Raw genomic sequence first — 15,901 nt, 5'->3', positions numbered from 1 at the left:
AGCACAAAGAGTTTCTTACATTCTGCTTAAACGCTCAGGTTCAACGCTGAAGTTTAGCGGGTCGTCTTTGGACCGGTCACTCCTCATAGACAACCTGCTGGATGCTAAAGACTCTGCTCTGGGTCTGAGCTGAAAACGTCTATACACACACACACACACACACACACACACACACATACACACACACACACACACACACACTCCACTCAGAGATTTATCATCAAGAGTAGGGGTGTGCGAGTACCGATACCAGGTATCGGTATCGGGCCGATCCCGGCCTTATTCCAAAGTATCAGGTATTCTTGAAGGCTACCGATGCCAGGCGCCGATACTCAAGGCAAGAAAATTCCACGCGTAGTAAGCCCTCCTCACCAGCAGATGGCGGTAGTGCAACCAAATGGGATGCAAGCTGCCATTAAACATGAAAGAGGAAGAAGCCCTCCTCTCCGGGAGTTGGCGCTGACAATCGCTGCAGCGGATTGAGTTCTCCATGAGCGACCCATCCAGTGCAGAGACAACAGGAATGAATCCAGAACGGCTGCTCATCTCACCAAAACTTCGCCGGTGTGGAAATTCTTTTATATAAGTGAAAACGAGCCAAGCTTTGCAGAATGCTAACTCTGCTATGCTAAAATTGCTAGAGGAGATGTGCCATCTTGTTCAATAAGCACTAGTAATTTGTTGAAACGCCTCAGGGTGAAGCATGTGGACGAGAGTCTGACGAGAGGCTGACGCTGTTGTGCTGGGAAAAAAAAAAAAACTCCTGCAGCCAACCTGACAGCAAACTCTGCAGAAGACCGAGAAACTGAAGTAAAACTCAAAGAGTTGTTTGTTTTATTTTTCAGACAATTATTTTGGACTTAAACATAGTGGCTCGATATGTCCCGATCCGAACACGTGATCGGGAATCTGGCTCGATCACGTGTTTGGGGAATTGATCGGAATCGATGTTACTTCCCCATCCGGACTCAGATATACAAGGGGGGACCCAAAAGTAACCGGACTAATTCTATTAATAGAAAAATACGATGCAGTTCTGACGTTGGCCGCTAGATGTTGCTACAGGATAACCTCATGCATAACTGTGCCAGGTTTGGTCTTCCCCAGTGATGCGGTTAGCCGACAGTCATTGTTTATGTTGACAGAGTTACACCCCGCTCTTCGATTTTTCAAGATGGCGGATATCCACTGATATGCGCTCTGTCAAAACATTTTGTTTTTTATTGGGGAAAAACTGCGGCAGAAACAATCACCATGTTGCAGATATTCTTTAAGGATTCTTGGGGTGTCTGAGTGGTTTGGGCCCTTTAAGAGTAATCAGATTACATCACGAAGACCAGGCACGCAGAGGACAACAATCCACTTCCAGAACAGAGGAAAACATCACAACAACTGAAGAAGACGTCCTGGAAGATCCACGCAGGACTTTTGATGACATTGCAGAACTGATGGGAGTATTGTAGAGATCCAGACAGATCATCCTCAGGCGGTTATTACAAGCAGTGAGATGAAGGCACCCGGAAATGGCCGCATCATAACAGACAGCAGACCACAGGACGCCCCGTTACGCACAGAAATAGCACCAAATGTTGTGCGTGAAGCATATTTTTCGACTAAAACCGTGACCAGCCAGTCTCCCCACCGCCATATTCACCTGATCTGGCCCCAGGCGACTGCTTTTTGTTGTCAAAGTTGAAACTGGAGAGGTAAGACAGGCATACGGGGGGGGGGTTGATCGAAGTTCTATTTTAAAGGCACAGTTACACACGGTTATGCCGACTCTTCTGAACAGTGAAAATCTCGGGTGCAGCGGTGTTGTATTCAAGCCAAAGGAGAGTATTTTGAAGGTGACAGTTTCAAATATTTGCGAAGATTAAGAAATAAAAAGTTATAACCACAGTCTGGGAACTTTTGGGTCCCCCCTTGTATGGTGAGTTATTTTCATTACTTTTTTAATCAGATCTGGAGTTCTGCGGTGGCTCAGAGTGGGTCCTCTCTCCTCCACAGAGAAGGGGAAATACATGCGTCATGACATCATTTCCTTACTGTGACGCTATTGGTTACAGCGGCAGTCAACATGGAAGCAGTGTGAAGCTAGTAGCGCGAGCATGTCTGATCGGATTGGGACTCAGCATCGGTATTGGTTCAAAATGAAATGACTCGGATTCGGAATTGGAGGCAAAAACTTGATTGGGACATAGCTAATAGTGGCTGTGCTGCCTTTTTTTTTTTTTTTTTTTTTTTTTTTTTTAGAAATTAGTCATTTTTCAAAAATGATCTGTCAGTGCATTTTTTTAAATGTCATGTATGAAAAGTATCGGTATGAGTACTCTATCGGTGAGTACTGAAGATGAAGTACTCGTACTCGGTATCGGTCTGGAAAAAAGTGGTATCGCACATCCCTCAAGAGATTCGAACAGTTCAGACTCAAACGCTGCAACCACAGACTCACACAAACTTACAAGGGTTATTGCTGCCCCTTTCCGATGGATTCCATCTTTCTATTTTTTTCCCCCAATTTGTTGCACATTACTAAAGCTACAATAAGTAATAAATTTGCTATGAAAATAATTACAAACATTCTTATTTTCGGCCCATTATTTATGAAACATTCCCCCTGAACAATCTGTCTTCTCCATCCAATCAGAAGAAAGATCATCACCTCCATCACTTTGTCTTTCAAACTCAGAGGTCTGGGCCGAAACAACTTCAGTGGGCGGGGCTAACCCTTCACTTCCTCTGGCTTCCTCAGCCAATCATATGGGACTTCCCAAGGCTGCCAAATCAGGAGGAGCAAAGGATTCTGGATGTTTCATTTGGGCTGCCGGCCGTACAACGCCTCAAACTGTCTGAACTCAACTAAAGTTTAGTGGGTCATCTTTTGACCGGTCACTCTTCAAGGACGACATGCGTCTGAGCCGCTGTCCTCTACACACACACACACACACACACACACACACACACAAGCAGCACAAGTGACATTTGGAAACCTGTATTTTTTCTGTGGAGTTTCAATAAACAAAAACAAAGATAGAATATGAAAGCAAATTACTGAAATTAAGCATTTGGCCTGAATAAAGGTGGTGGAAACAGAAGAAACAGTCAATACACACTGGAAATGATGAAATAAAAGGAACACAAAGAGTTTCTTACATTCTGCTTAAACGCTCAGGTTCAACGCTGAAGTTTAGCGGGTCGTCTTTGGACCGGTCACTCCTCATAGACAACCTGCTGGATGCTGAAGACTCTGCTGTGGGTCTGAGCTGAAAACCTCTATACACACACACACACACACACTCTCTCCAGTCAGTGATTTATCATCAACAGATTCAAACAGTTCAGACTCAAACGTCTACAGAGAAAGATGAATTACTGCTTTTTTTCTTATTTAGATGACAATACAAACACGAATATAAAATCTGAAAAGGCGCTTTGTTCTTGTGAACAATGAGGAAACTCGTTTGTTGAAATGAAAAGGAAAAGTAAATCCTCGTCAGGGTTGCAGTCTGCTGGGAGAGATCTGGAACATTAGACACATTCCAAAGTTGTTCCTGTTAGACAACGTGGTTTAACCCTTCACTTCCTCTGGCTTCCTCAGCCAATCATATGGGACTTCCCAAGGCTGCCAAATCAGGAGAAGCAAAGGATTCTGGATGTTTCATTTGGGCTGCCGGCCGTACAACGCCTCAAACTGTCTGAACTCACCTAAAGTTTAGTGGGTCATCTTTGGACCGGTCACTCTTCAAGGACAACCTGCTGGATTCTGAAGACTCTGCACTGCGTCTGAGCTGCTGACCTCTACACACACACACACACACACACACACACACACAAGCAGCACAAGTGACATTTGGAAACCTGTATTTTTTCTGTGGTGTTTCAATAAACAAACCAAAGATATAATATGAAAGCAAATTACTGAAATTAAGCATTTGACCTGAATAAAGGTGGTGGAAACAGAAGAAAATCTATCTTGACACATTGAACGATTTGAGCTGCTTCAGCCAGAACAGTCAATACACACTGGAATTGATTAAATAAAAGGAGCACAAAGAGTTTCTTACATTCTGCTTAAAGGCTCAGGTTCAACGCTGAAGTTTAGCGGGTCGTCTTTGGTCCGGTCACTCCTCACAGACAACCTGCTGGATGCTAAAGACTCTGCTCTGGGTCTGAGCTGAAAACGTCTATACACATACACACACACACACACACACACACACACACACACACACACACACGCACACACACACACACACTCCAGTCAGTGATTTATCATCAACAGATTCAAACAGTTCAGACTCAAACGTCTACAGAGAAAGATGAATTACTGCCTTTTTTCTTATTTAGATGACAATACAAACACAAACATAAAATCTGAAAAGGCGCTTTGTTCTTGTGAACATTGAGGAAACTCGTTTGTTGCAGGGATGCAGTCTGCTGAGAGAGATCTGGAACATTAGACACATTCCAAAGTTGTTCCTGTTAGACAACGTGGTTTAAACATGGTTCTCAGACACTTCACATTTATTTTTGGTGTCTCATTTTGTCATCTCTTTATTTATTTATTTCAGAAAACATTATCAACTACCAATCACATTGCAATGTTTGATGAATTGTAATTTAATGTTTGTCTCTCGGATAGGGACAGTGGTAGTTTAGGTTATTAGTTATTTATTTTCATCCCTCTCTCCCCTCTCTAGGTCTCTTTTAACACCAGATGTGAAGCCAACTGCGACATATCGACTGTCAACCATATAAATTGGCCTCATTTTTTGTTTATCACACCCCCGTTCCCAAAGAGAAAAAAAAATCACAGAGCAGCATAAGTGGCATTTGGAAACCTGGATATTTTTCTGTGGAGTTTCAATAAAGAAAGATAGAATATGAAAACACATCGCTGAATTTGAACATCTGGCCTGAATAAATCTGCCGTATGAAAAAGAAAATCTATCTTGACACATTGAACGATTTGAGCTGCTTCAGCCAGAACAGTCAATACACACTGGAATTGATGAAATAAAAGGAGCACAAAGAGTTTCTTACATTCTGCTTAAACGCTCAGGTTCAACGCTGAAGTTTAGCGGGTCATCTTTGGACCGGTCACTCCTCATAGACAACCCGCTGGATGCTGAAGACTCTGCTCTGGGTCTGAGCTGAAAACCTCTACACACACACACACACACACACACACACACACACACACATACACACACACACACACACACTTATCATCAAGAGTAGGGGTGTGCGAGTACCGATACCAGGTATCGGTATCGGGCCGATCCCGGCCTTATTCCAAAGTATCAGGTATTCTTGAAGGCTGCCGATGCCAGGCGCCGATACTCAAGGCAAGAAAATTCCACGCGTAGTAAGCCCTCCTCACCAGCAGATGGCGGTAGTGCAACCAAATGGGATGCAAGCTGCCGTTAAACATGAAAGAGGAAGAAGCCCTCCTCTCCGGGAGTTGGCGCTGACAATCGCTGCAGCGGATTGAGTTCTCCATGAGCGTCCCATCCAGTGCAGAGACAACAGGAATGAATCCAGAACGGCTGCTCATCTCACCAAAACTTCGCCGGTGTGGAAATTCTTTTATATAAGTGAAAACGAGCCAAGCTTTGCAGAATGCTAACTCTGCTATGCTAAAATTGCTAGAGGAGATGTGCCATCTTGTTCAATAAGCACTAGTAATTTGTTGAAACGCCTCAGGGTGAAGCATGTGGACGAGAGTCTGACGAGAGGCTGACGCTGTTGTGCTGGGAAAAAAAAAAAACTCCTGCAGCCAACCTGACAGCAAACTCTGCAGAAGACCGAGAAACTGAAGTAAAACTCAAAGAGTTGTTTGTTTTATTTTTCAGACAATTATTTTGGACTTAAACATAGTGGCTCGATATGTCCCGATCCGAACACGTGATCGGGAATCTGGCTCGATCACGTGTTTGGGGAATTGATCGGAATCGACATTACCTCCCGATCCGGACTCAGATATACAAGGGGGGACCCAAAAGTAACCGGACTAATTCTATTAATAGAAAAATACGATGCAGTTCTGACGTTGGCCGCTAGATGTCGCTACAGGATAACCTCATGCATAACTGTGCCAGGTTTGGTCTTCCCCAGTGATGCGGTTAGCCGACAGTCATTGTTTATGTTGACAGAGTTACACCCCGCTCTTCGATTTTTCAAGATGGCGGATATCCACTGATATGCGCTCTGTCAAAACATTTTGTTTTTTTATTGGGGAAAAACTGCGGCAGAAACACTCACCATGTTGCAGATATTCTTTAAGGATTCTTGGGGTGTCTGAGTGGTTTGGGCCCTTTAAGAGTAATCAGATTACATCACGAAGACCAGGCACGCAGAGGACAACAATCCACTTCCAGAACAGAGGAAAACATCACAACAACTGAAGAAGACGTCCTGGAAGATCCACGCAGGACTTTTGATGACATTGCAGAACTGATGGGAGTATTGTAGAGATCCAGACAGATCATCCTCAGGCGGTTATTACAAGCAGTGAGATGAAGGCACCCGGAAATGGCCGCATCATAACAGACAGCAGACCACAGGACGCCCCGTTACGCACAGAAATAGCACCAAATGTTGTGCGTGAAGCATATTTTTCGACTAAAACCGTGACCAGCCAGTCTCCCCACCGCCATATTCACCTGATCTGGCCCCAGGCGACTGCTTTTTGTTGTCAAAGTTGAAACTGGAGAGGTAAGACAGGCATACGGGGGGGGGGTTGATCGAAGTTCTATTTTAAAGGCACAGTTACACACGGTTATGCCGACTCTTCTGAACAGTGAAAATCTCGGGTGCAGCGGTGTTGTATTCAAGCCAAAGGAGAGTATTTTGAAGGTGACAGTTTCAAATATTTGCGAAGATTAAGAAATAAAAAGTTATAACCACAGTCTGGGAACTTTTGGGTCCCCCCTTGTATGGTGAGTTATTTTCATTACTTTTTTAATCAGATCTGGAGTTCTGCGGTGGCTCAGAGTGGGTCCTCTCTCCTCCACAGAGAAGGGGAAATACATGCGTCATGACATCATTTCCTTACTGTGACGCTATTGGTTACAGCGGCAGTCAACATGGAAGCAGTGTGAAGCTAGTAGCGCGAGCATGTCTGATCGGATTGGGACTCAGCATCGGTATTGGTTCAAAATGAAATGACTCGGATTCGGAATTGGAGGCAAAAACTTGATTGGGACATAGCTAATAGTGGCTGTGCTGCCTTTTTTTTTTTTTTTTTTTTTTTTTTTTAGAAATTAGTCATTTTTCAAAAATGATCTGTCAGTGCATTTTTTTAAATGTCATGTATGAAAAGTATCGGTATGAGTACTCTATCGGTGAGTACTGAAGATGAAGTACTCGTACTCGGTATCGGTCTGGAAAAAAGTGGTATCGCACATCCCTCAAGAGATTCGAACAGTTCAGACTCAAACGCTGCAACCACAGACTCACACAAACTTACAAGGGTTATTGCTGCCCCATTCCGATGGATTCCATCTTTCTATTTTTTTCCCCCCAATTTGTTGCACATTACTAAAGCTACAATAAGTAATAAATTTGCTATGAAAATAATTACAAACATTCTTATTTATGGCCCATTATTTATGAAACATTCCCCCTGAACAATCTGTCTTCTCCATCCAATCAGAAGAAAGATCATCAACTCCATCACTTTGTCTTTCAAACTCAGAGGTCTGGGCCGAAACAACTTCAGTGGGCGGGGCTAACCCTTCACTTCCTCTGGCTTCCTCAGCCAATCATATGGGACTTCCCAAGGCTGCCAAATCAGGAGGAGCAAAGGATTCTGGATGTTTCATTTGGGCTGCCGGCCGTACAACGCCTCAAACTGTCTGAACTCACCTAAAGTTTAGTGGGTCATCTTTGGACCGGTCACTCTTCAAGGACAATATGCGTCTGAGCCGCTGACTTCTACACACACACACACACACACACACACACACACACACACACACACACACACACACACACACACACACACACACACACAAGCAGCACAAGTGACATTTGGAAACCTGTATTTTTTCTGTGGAGTTTCAATAAACAAAAACAAAGATAGAATATGAAAGCAAATTACTGAAATTAAGCATTTGGCCTGAATAAAGGTGGTGGAAACAGAAGAAACAGTCAATACACACTGGAAATGATGAAATAAAAGGAACACAAAGAGTTTCTTACATTCTGCTTAAACGCTCAGGTTCAACGCTGAAGTTTAGCGGGTCGTCTTTGGACCGGTCACTCCTCATAGACAACCTGCTGGATGCTGAAGACTCTGCTGTGGGTCTGAGCTGAAAACGTCTACACACACACACACACACACACACACACACACACACACACACACACACACACACACACACACACACTCTCTCCAGTCAGTGATTTATCATCAACAGATTCAAACAGTTCAGACTCAAACGTCTACAGAGAAAGATGAATTACTGCTTTTTTTCTTATTTAGATGACAATACAAACACAAATATAAAATCTGAAAAGGCGCTTTGTTCTTGTGAACAATGAGGAAACTCGTTTGTTGAAATGAAAAGGAAAAGTAAATCCTCGTCAGGGTTGCAGTCTGCTGGGAGAGATCTGGAACATTAGACACATTCCAAAGTTGTTCCTGTTAGACAACGTGGTTTAAACATGGTTCTCAGACACTTCACATTTATTTTTGGTGTCTCATTTTGTCATCTCTTTATTTATTTATTTCAGAAAACATTGTGAACTGCCAATCGTCTTTGAATGCATCACATTGTCATGTTCGAGCTTTCTTCAGTGTGACTTGAGTGAACAGCTCAAAGTTATCAGTCTGAGATTGAAAGCAGCATGGCGTCACTCTCTTCCCTCCTGCTCCCTGGATTCTCCAGCATCACTGAGGAGCATTCCAGAAGTTCAGCATCACTGAGGACCATTTCAGATGTTCGTCTCACTGGATCTGGTTCAGCCTCTGATGCTCAAGATCCTCAGAAAGGATTTCTGGCAGGACAGCAGACATCTGGCTGGAGCAGGGTCCTGTTTCTCAGGCCTAAACAGAGTGATGGGAACTGATATTAAATGTTGTTCAATCCCTCATCATCTTCTAGTTTTGATGGTTTTTGTGTAACTACTTGACATTGCACACTCGTTTACAAATCCCATGACTGCATTCATACCGGTGTGTGACTTTAAAAAATGTATAAATATGCAGAGAGATTCAGATGAGCCTTCACATTTTGATTGAGGCATTTGTCTTGATATCAGTGTTTATTACTGAAAAGCAACTGGACTACCCCCCTTTGCAATTTAGAAAATATATGTCCATATATTTATAAAGCTGTATGAAGAAACAGTGGTAAGGAAACCTACGATGCAGAGCAGCTGGTGGAGGAGACGGTCCCTGTGCAGGTGGAGAAGGTGGTGCTGGTGTTGATGCTCCGGCCAGCTCAGAGGCTGGAGCTGCTGTCATGGCAGGAGAGTCTGGGAGTTCAGACGGGGAGACCAAACCCTCCTCACTGAACGAAATAGAATACACACACATTGAAAGAACAATAAAGTCAAGTCACTGTAGTTCAAACTCAGCCCTAACATGTTCTATACATTTCGAAATTCCAACTTGATCCTTAGGAGGGACTTTAAAACGTGTTTGATAACTTTAGTAGAGCAATGCTGTCAAAGAGCTGTACCCCCCTCCCCCCCCAAAAAAAAAAAAAAACTAGTGACAGTCGAAGGCTTTAATATTGACTATCTGCAGTCCTTTTTTTTTTTACATAATACTGAAGGGAAAAACATTCCATTTCACTACCTGAAGGAAAAGAATCCTGATGATTCAGGATCTTTATGCATATGCTGAAATTAAAAGTGCTTGAGAAGCTGAAACTTCGCCCGGTGGTTTTATTAAATATCAGGCGTTACATTTGCCATCAGCAGCGTTTACTCCGAGGACAATGACTGTAAACTCCTGAGAGTAGCAGCTTCTAAATACATTCTTACACAAACTCTCAATCCAGATAACTCATTTTTTCATCCTTATAACAAACACTGTTGAGTAAAATCTCACCATCGTCCTCCATCGGTGTCTCCAGCAGCGCCATAGCCTCGCCGCGGCCGCATCCCTTCCGGTGTTTATGAGTCGGTGGCCATAGATCGCGTCCATCCGTTGGAACCGTCTCCAGCCCCGCGCTTTCAGTTCTGGTCCTTGTCATTTCAGTTTTTCTCGGCTTTGGGCTGAGGTCCAGTGTGATCCGTGGTTCGCCACCAACTCGGGGAGGTCTTGAAAAACTTCTGGCTACACCATCAGCTCCAGCTGGATCTTTTCATCCCCCACGAAACAAATGAGCTCCTGAACCTCCCCAGCAGACCATGGAGTTACTGTCCGCTTTGCTGACATTGTTTTTATTGCTATTATTTTGTTCATTTACCGTCCAAGCTCCTCTGTTTCTCCTCCGTATCAGCACATTAAAGCTACACTACCTGATTCTCTGGATTGGAACTGTAAACCACGCCCCCTCCTTCGTGCCACTCTCACACAGTCCCTCCCTCTCCCTCTCCGGCACCTCCTCCGTGTGCGTGCACGAGATTGCGCCCACGTACATGCACGTGGCTGCTTCCTGTTCAGACGATGGTCACTATGATGACATTCAGCGAATAATTTTGCGATCCGAATATTCCCCCCCCCCCCCCCCCCACACACACACACACACAAAGATTAGATTTCACTTTAGCCACAGCTGGTGGCTGATTGGTCAAAATCACTGACCAATCAGCGACCACTATGTGTTTGATGTCACCTTTCCAGCCCAACTCAGCCGGTGGCCGGAGCAGGGCCGGAAAACCTACCCGGGTTGCGGTAAAGCGGGCGGATGGAAAAGCCCAAAAGCGGGGTAGAGCCGAGTCGAGTTGCGTCGAGCATGGGAGGTGGAACCACGCCATATGATGTCAGACTTTGATCCGTCCTCCTCTTTATCCACACCAGACATCTTCAGTCAACTGAGAGAGAAAACAGCAGCAAGGATCAGGACACACCTCTTCAACACACACACACACACACACACACACACACACACACACACACACACACACACACACACACAAGGGGTGGGGAAAATGTGAGATTGTCAGGTGCATCACGATTCAGATGTGAACGAACCTGAATCGATTCATAAACACTCAAACTTTGACGGCTGACCGCCGTGCACCTCGCCGTGAGATCAGATCAGATCCATCGATTTCAAACTCACATCATTTGACCTTTAGTTACTGAAGTAGCCCAGAAAACAAAAGAAGTGCCGCCAGCTGGGACTTCTATGGATCTTACACTGATACACTGAGGAAGTCAGGGTGTTGGTTTCCGGGCATTTGGTCGGTGAATGCTATTGGTTTGTTTCCATTGGGGGCGGGGCTAAAGCCAACACTCAATCAGGTGGGTCCCCTGCTTCGCTTCCCAGATGTGACGGGAGCGGCGACCCTCAATGCGGTGGCCATTCCTACCGTTCAGTTTTCATCCTGAGGTCAGAGTAAATAGCTTTTAATGTGTCAATGATGGATTTTTGGGATTATTAAGTCAGTTATGGTGGGATCGTATTGAGGAGGGCGTGGCTGGTCACATGGACGTAGATATTCAGTCCACTGAATCACCTGCTGAACTGTGTTGTGAGGAGAGAGAGAAGGTGAGGGGGGGTTGCTGTTCTGTTTGTTGACATCATTATCAGGAAGTTGCCTGATAAACAGAGACAGATGGGAAGTGGAACACAGAAAAGGAGAACTATTTGTCCGAAAAAACAGAGTGAACCTGCTCACCATGTCTGGTGGTTGTGGTGGTGGTGGTGGTGGTGGTGGTGGGGGGGGGGGGGGGGGGGGGGGGGGGGGGGGGGGGGGGGGGGCTGAGCTGGACTGCAGGGCAGAGAGGTGTGTGTGGAGGGATAATTTGGTTTCGCTGTGTGCGATTACTGACTGTCCTTCCACCTCCTCTCTGTCCTCAAGTAGCATCTCTTCATCACTTCTTACAGATTTATTGTCCAGAACAGCAGCCAGTCATCCTCTGGTGTTTCAGACTTGATCACTGTCATGTGGCGACACTAATCAGTCTCTCTGATGGTGAACTGGTGGCTGGTGCGGTGGTCCAGAGATTAAATGAGATGCTCGATTTGAATCTTCATCACTCAAAAAACTTTAGAGAAAACAATAAAACATTCTACACACACTCACACACACACACACACACACACACACACAAACAACTGTTTCTGGAAACTGCTTGAACAGCAGAGTGGAGTTCATGCAGGTTGTATTAAGATTAAACATGTAACTGCACAAAGAAAACCAACATAAAACATTTACAGAGCCAAAACACACACGCACGCACGCACGCACATACACCCTCTCTCTCTCTCTCTCTCTCTCTCTCTCTCTCTCTCTCTATGCAAACACACACACACACACACACACACACACACACACACACACACACACACACACACACCTCACTGCCACCGCGTCCGGGTGAAGAAAAGGACAAACGCAGTTTATTTAGTAATCATATAAATCAGGGCCGTTTCTTCCTATAGGCCAACTAGGCGAATGCCTAGGGCCCCCAAGCCACCAGGGGGCCCCAAAGCTGCATGTTCAACCTCTTCTGAGGTTGAAAATGTCCAGTTTTTATCTGTAGCTAGCTCTTGTTTATTACACCTCTTACATGCCTAAAAATGTTGGATATAAATAAAATAAACTGCAATGATAAGCTGTGGCTGGTGCTTTTGTGGCATTATTAGTCTGTTGGACCACTGTCACACAGCAAGTGACGTCACGTAGCGGCCGCCACAGGTATGATGGGAATGATTGACAGCTACCCGTCATTAGCGAGAGGATTAACAAAACAAACCTTAATCGCACCAGAAAGAAATTATTCCAGCGGAGCAGAAAAACAGAAGAAAAAGAAGACTGAGGATGAAAAACGTTCAAAGGATAAAGGTAAGTCATCCAGACCCGTAGACCCCTTTATTCAGATTATAAGGAGCGAGGACATGTTGTCGTCGTAGTCTGCTCTGTCATTGTTCAGTGGAAGTTGTCTCTCACGTATTTTACACTTTATTTTATGATTAGTTAGAATTCATTTGCTAAGTTTAGTGTGTATTGTATTGGGCTCTAATTAAAATGGTGCTACTTTTTTGTTTTTAATTTAAAGAACTATTTTAAAGGTTTGTTTTTTAATCGATCAATCGATCAACATTTAATTAATAGAGCCCTTTACATACAGTGACCAAAGTGCGCTCCAAAAAAAACTTCAAGTATAAGAATAAAAATAACTACATAATTTAAAACCAATAAGAAAATAAAATAGTATTAAATCAATAAAAACAAATACAAGTAATGTGTTTGATTAGTGTGTCAATGTGATCAGTGTAATGTGATTTATAAATATTAGGCATGGTGTTTTATTCTTATTTTAGACTGTTATGGCAGTGGTTCATTTGTCTTAGTTTTATTAATTTAGTACAATTGGTAAACTAATGCAGAAAACTTAAAAGTGGCAACTTTGCAACTGGGTACAAACTTTAAAGGGACACTGTACATCACAATGTTTAATATAAAAACTGGTAAATTTAAATTTTCTGTATTGCTGCAACAACACTGTAATAGTAAAATAGAATATGCATTCAGGATCTATTTTTTGCTTGATAACCTAATGAGCTTTGTCTTTGCAGGAGTAATTCTAAAATATTTTGGAGCTCCAGACATCGAGCCTGAGGGATCGTCTGAACATCCTGACGAGGAAGCCCCAGGGCCATCACGTGCCTCCGAACCTCCTTCTGTCCAGAAAGCTCCAGAACAATCACTTACCTTAGAACCTCTTTCTGCCCAGGAACCATCAACTGCACATTTACATGGTCAGCTGCCTGTTTTTGATCTAGCTGACTGGCCAGTGGCCGTCAGTTTTCTCTGATTCATTCAGAACTGATATAGTAGAGGGCCATTTCAGATCAGTTCTGTTTTTACGTTCCCCAGAAAATAAGATGGCAGAAAGCTAGGAAGTAGACATTTTGAACACAATATACTGTGACTGTTACTGTGAATAGTGTGTTATTAGCTGTTGTGCTGAGTGTGAGACTGTAGTGTTAAGTATTATTTTAAGCGGTGGTTTGTTTTGATTTTTGCACTTTAAAATACATGCTGATTTGTTATGTTTTCTGATTTAAAGTAAACTTTTTTTTTAAATAAATTCTCAATCTGTTTTATTTATTGACATATAGAGGATGGTTTTCCTTGTATTATAGTTTCATTGGTTTAACTTGCCTGAGTGGCTCAACTCTTAAGACGTTTGATTTTAACTGTAGCCTAGGCTTAGGCGACCATCTAAAGGGTTAGAAATTTCTTCATTACAGTCTGACAAAATAGGGGCCCCCAACCAACATCTTGCCTAGGGCCCCCATGAAGCTAGAAACGGCCTGATATAAATAACAGGGCAGAGTTCATGCGGGTTTTTATCCAGATCAAACTGCACAAAGAAAAACAACCAGCAACAAATACAGACCCCCACTCCGAAAAAAAACGCTTTTAATCCGTTTTTTACTTTCACTTTCATCAGTCTCCTGTTCTCAGTGAGAAAAAAAGAATAAAGGGAACCAAACGTGACAAATTCAGATCAAATGTGAAACAGAGAATCAAATCGATCCCATCCGTCCAGTTTGAAGGTTTTAATGAATCTAAAAGCTCTAAAGTCTGGAGACGCAGTGAAACATTGAGGCTGATTAAAACTCACTGGTTCTTCCTCACGGCGGAGCAGAGATCCCTGGAGACACAGAGCAGGTTTCACAGCGAGACGATGCAGTTAGAACGGAGGTTTATAGCAGAATAATAAGTGCGCAACGAGACAGCGCCCTTCTCTCCACAGAGAACAGGAAATGTGTCGGGTGGAGGCTCAAGCAGCGGGTTGCCAGGTCTGACATAAAATCAGCCTCACAGCTCAAAACTGACTCACAAAACCATGTTTCATGTCCAGCGGTTTGGATGTGAAACTAACCAGAGTTTAAATGGATTTCAAGACTCAGAAGTGTAAAACAGTTGCACAGTTGAGTAAAATGATCTCTTGAGGTCTTTAACTAGTATTCAGTTAAATCATTTCCTCCTAGTGATCAGATGTATTAATCTCCTGCAAAAATAAAGTGTTTCCATCAGAAAATTGTTTGATTTACTGATAATGGTTACTTTGGGTTTTTTTTTTTTTTTTCATTTTAAATAGGGCACAAGAAACAGCTGAAAGTGATTACTTGGCCCACATGTTTAAAAATAAATTCAAACACTTGCACACACACATAGGGTTGGGTGATAAACTAATAACACCCCCCCCCCCCCCAACCCCCCCCCCCCCCCCCCCCCCCCCCCCCCCCACTCCAGACGGTACTGAGGCAGAAAAAACGCTTCTAATAAAATAATGTCAAAGCCTTTTCTGTTTTCCTCTGAGACCACAGCAGGAGCTTCACCTTCAGATGAGACGCTGGAGGGGTTTCCAGGTGGAGGCCTGATAAAATGACCCCACCCTCCACCCAGGGCCGGCACGGGCTTCTCAGGCACCCTGGGCAAGCCTGACGCCCCGTGGTAGTGTCGCAGAGAGTCGCGCCGCAAGAGTTGTTGGGGGGGGGGGGGGTTGGAGTCGTCAATATTTGTCAAGGGGCGCGTTGCTCAAACAGCCGTCACAGCAGCGCAACTTGGGCGGTGCGCCTCACGGCCACATCAAGCGCCCCCCTATGGCTCGGCGCCCTGGGCAAGTGCCCCGGATGCCCAGCCTAATCGCCGGCCCTGCCCCCACCCTCCACCCTGTGCCCCCCTCACACATCTGTCTCTACCCTGAAATACCGTCTGGGACCGGCCTGAAGCCAAACACGGTCATTCAGAGGAAATG

At 44.1% G+C, this 15,901-nt stretch overlaps 1 long non-coding RNA gene across 2 annotated transcripts; it reads right to left on the bottom strand.

The window, feature by feature from the left end:
- Nucleotides 1-1,608: 1,608 nt before the first annotated feature.
- LOC115381785 (uncharacterized) lies at nucleotides 1,609-14,933 on the bottom strand. Of its 2 annotated transcripts, XR_003930449.1 has the most exons (8): nucleotides 14,762-14,933; nucleotides 10,843-10,992; nucleotides 8,206-8,325; nucleotides 7,870-7,938; nucleotides 5,044-5,163; nucleotides 4,065-4,184; nucleotides 3,154-3,798; nucleotides 1,609-2,928 (listed from the first exon to the last, which is right to left on the bottom strand). It is a non-coding gene; the product is annotated as an uncharacterized LOC115381785 (long non-coding RNA). The 2 variants fall into 2 exon arrangements; XR_003930448.1 differs by having other exon boundaries at nucleotides 1,609-3,798; nucleotides 14,762-14,921.
- Nucleotides 14,934-15,901: the final 968 nt, after the last annotated feature.

This window comes from Salarias fasciatus, chromosome 3 (genome assembly GCF_902148845.1).
Source record: "Salarias fasciatus chromosome 3, fSalaFa1.1, whole genome shotgun sequence".
Lineage (NCBI taxonomy): Eukaryota > Metazoa > Chordata > Actinopteri > Blenniiformes > Blenniidae > Salarias > Salarias fasciatus.
Note: the sequence above shows the minus strand (reverse complement) of the source record. Positions and strands in the feature narration are given on the sequence as shown.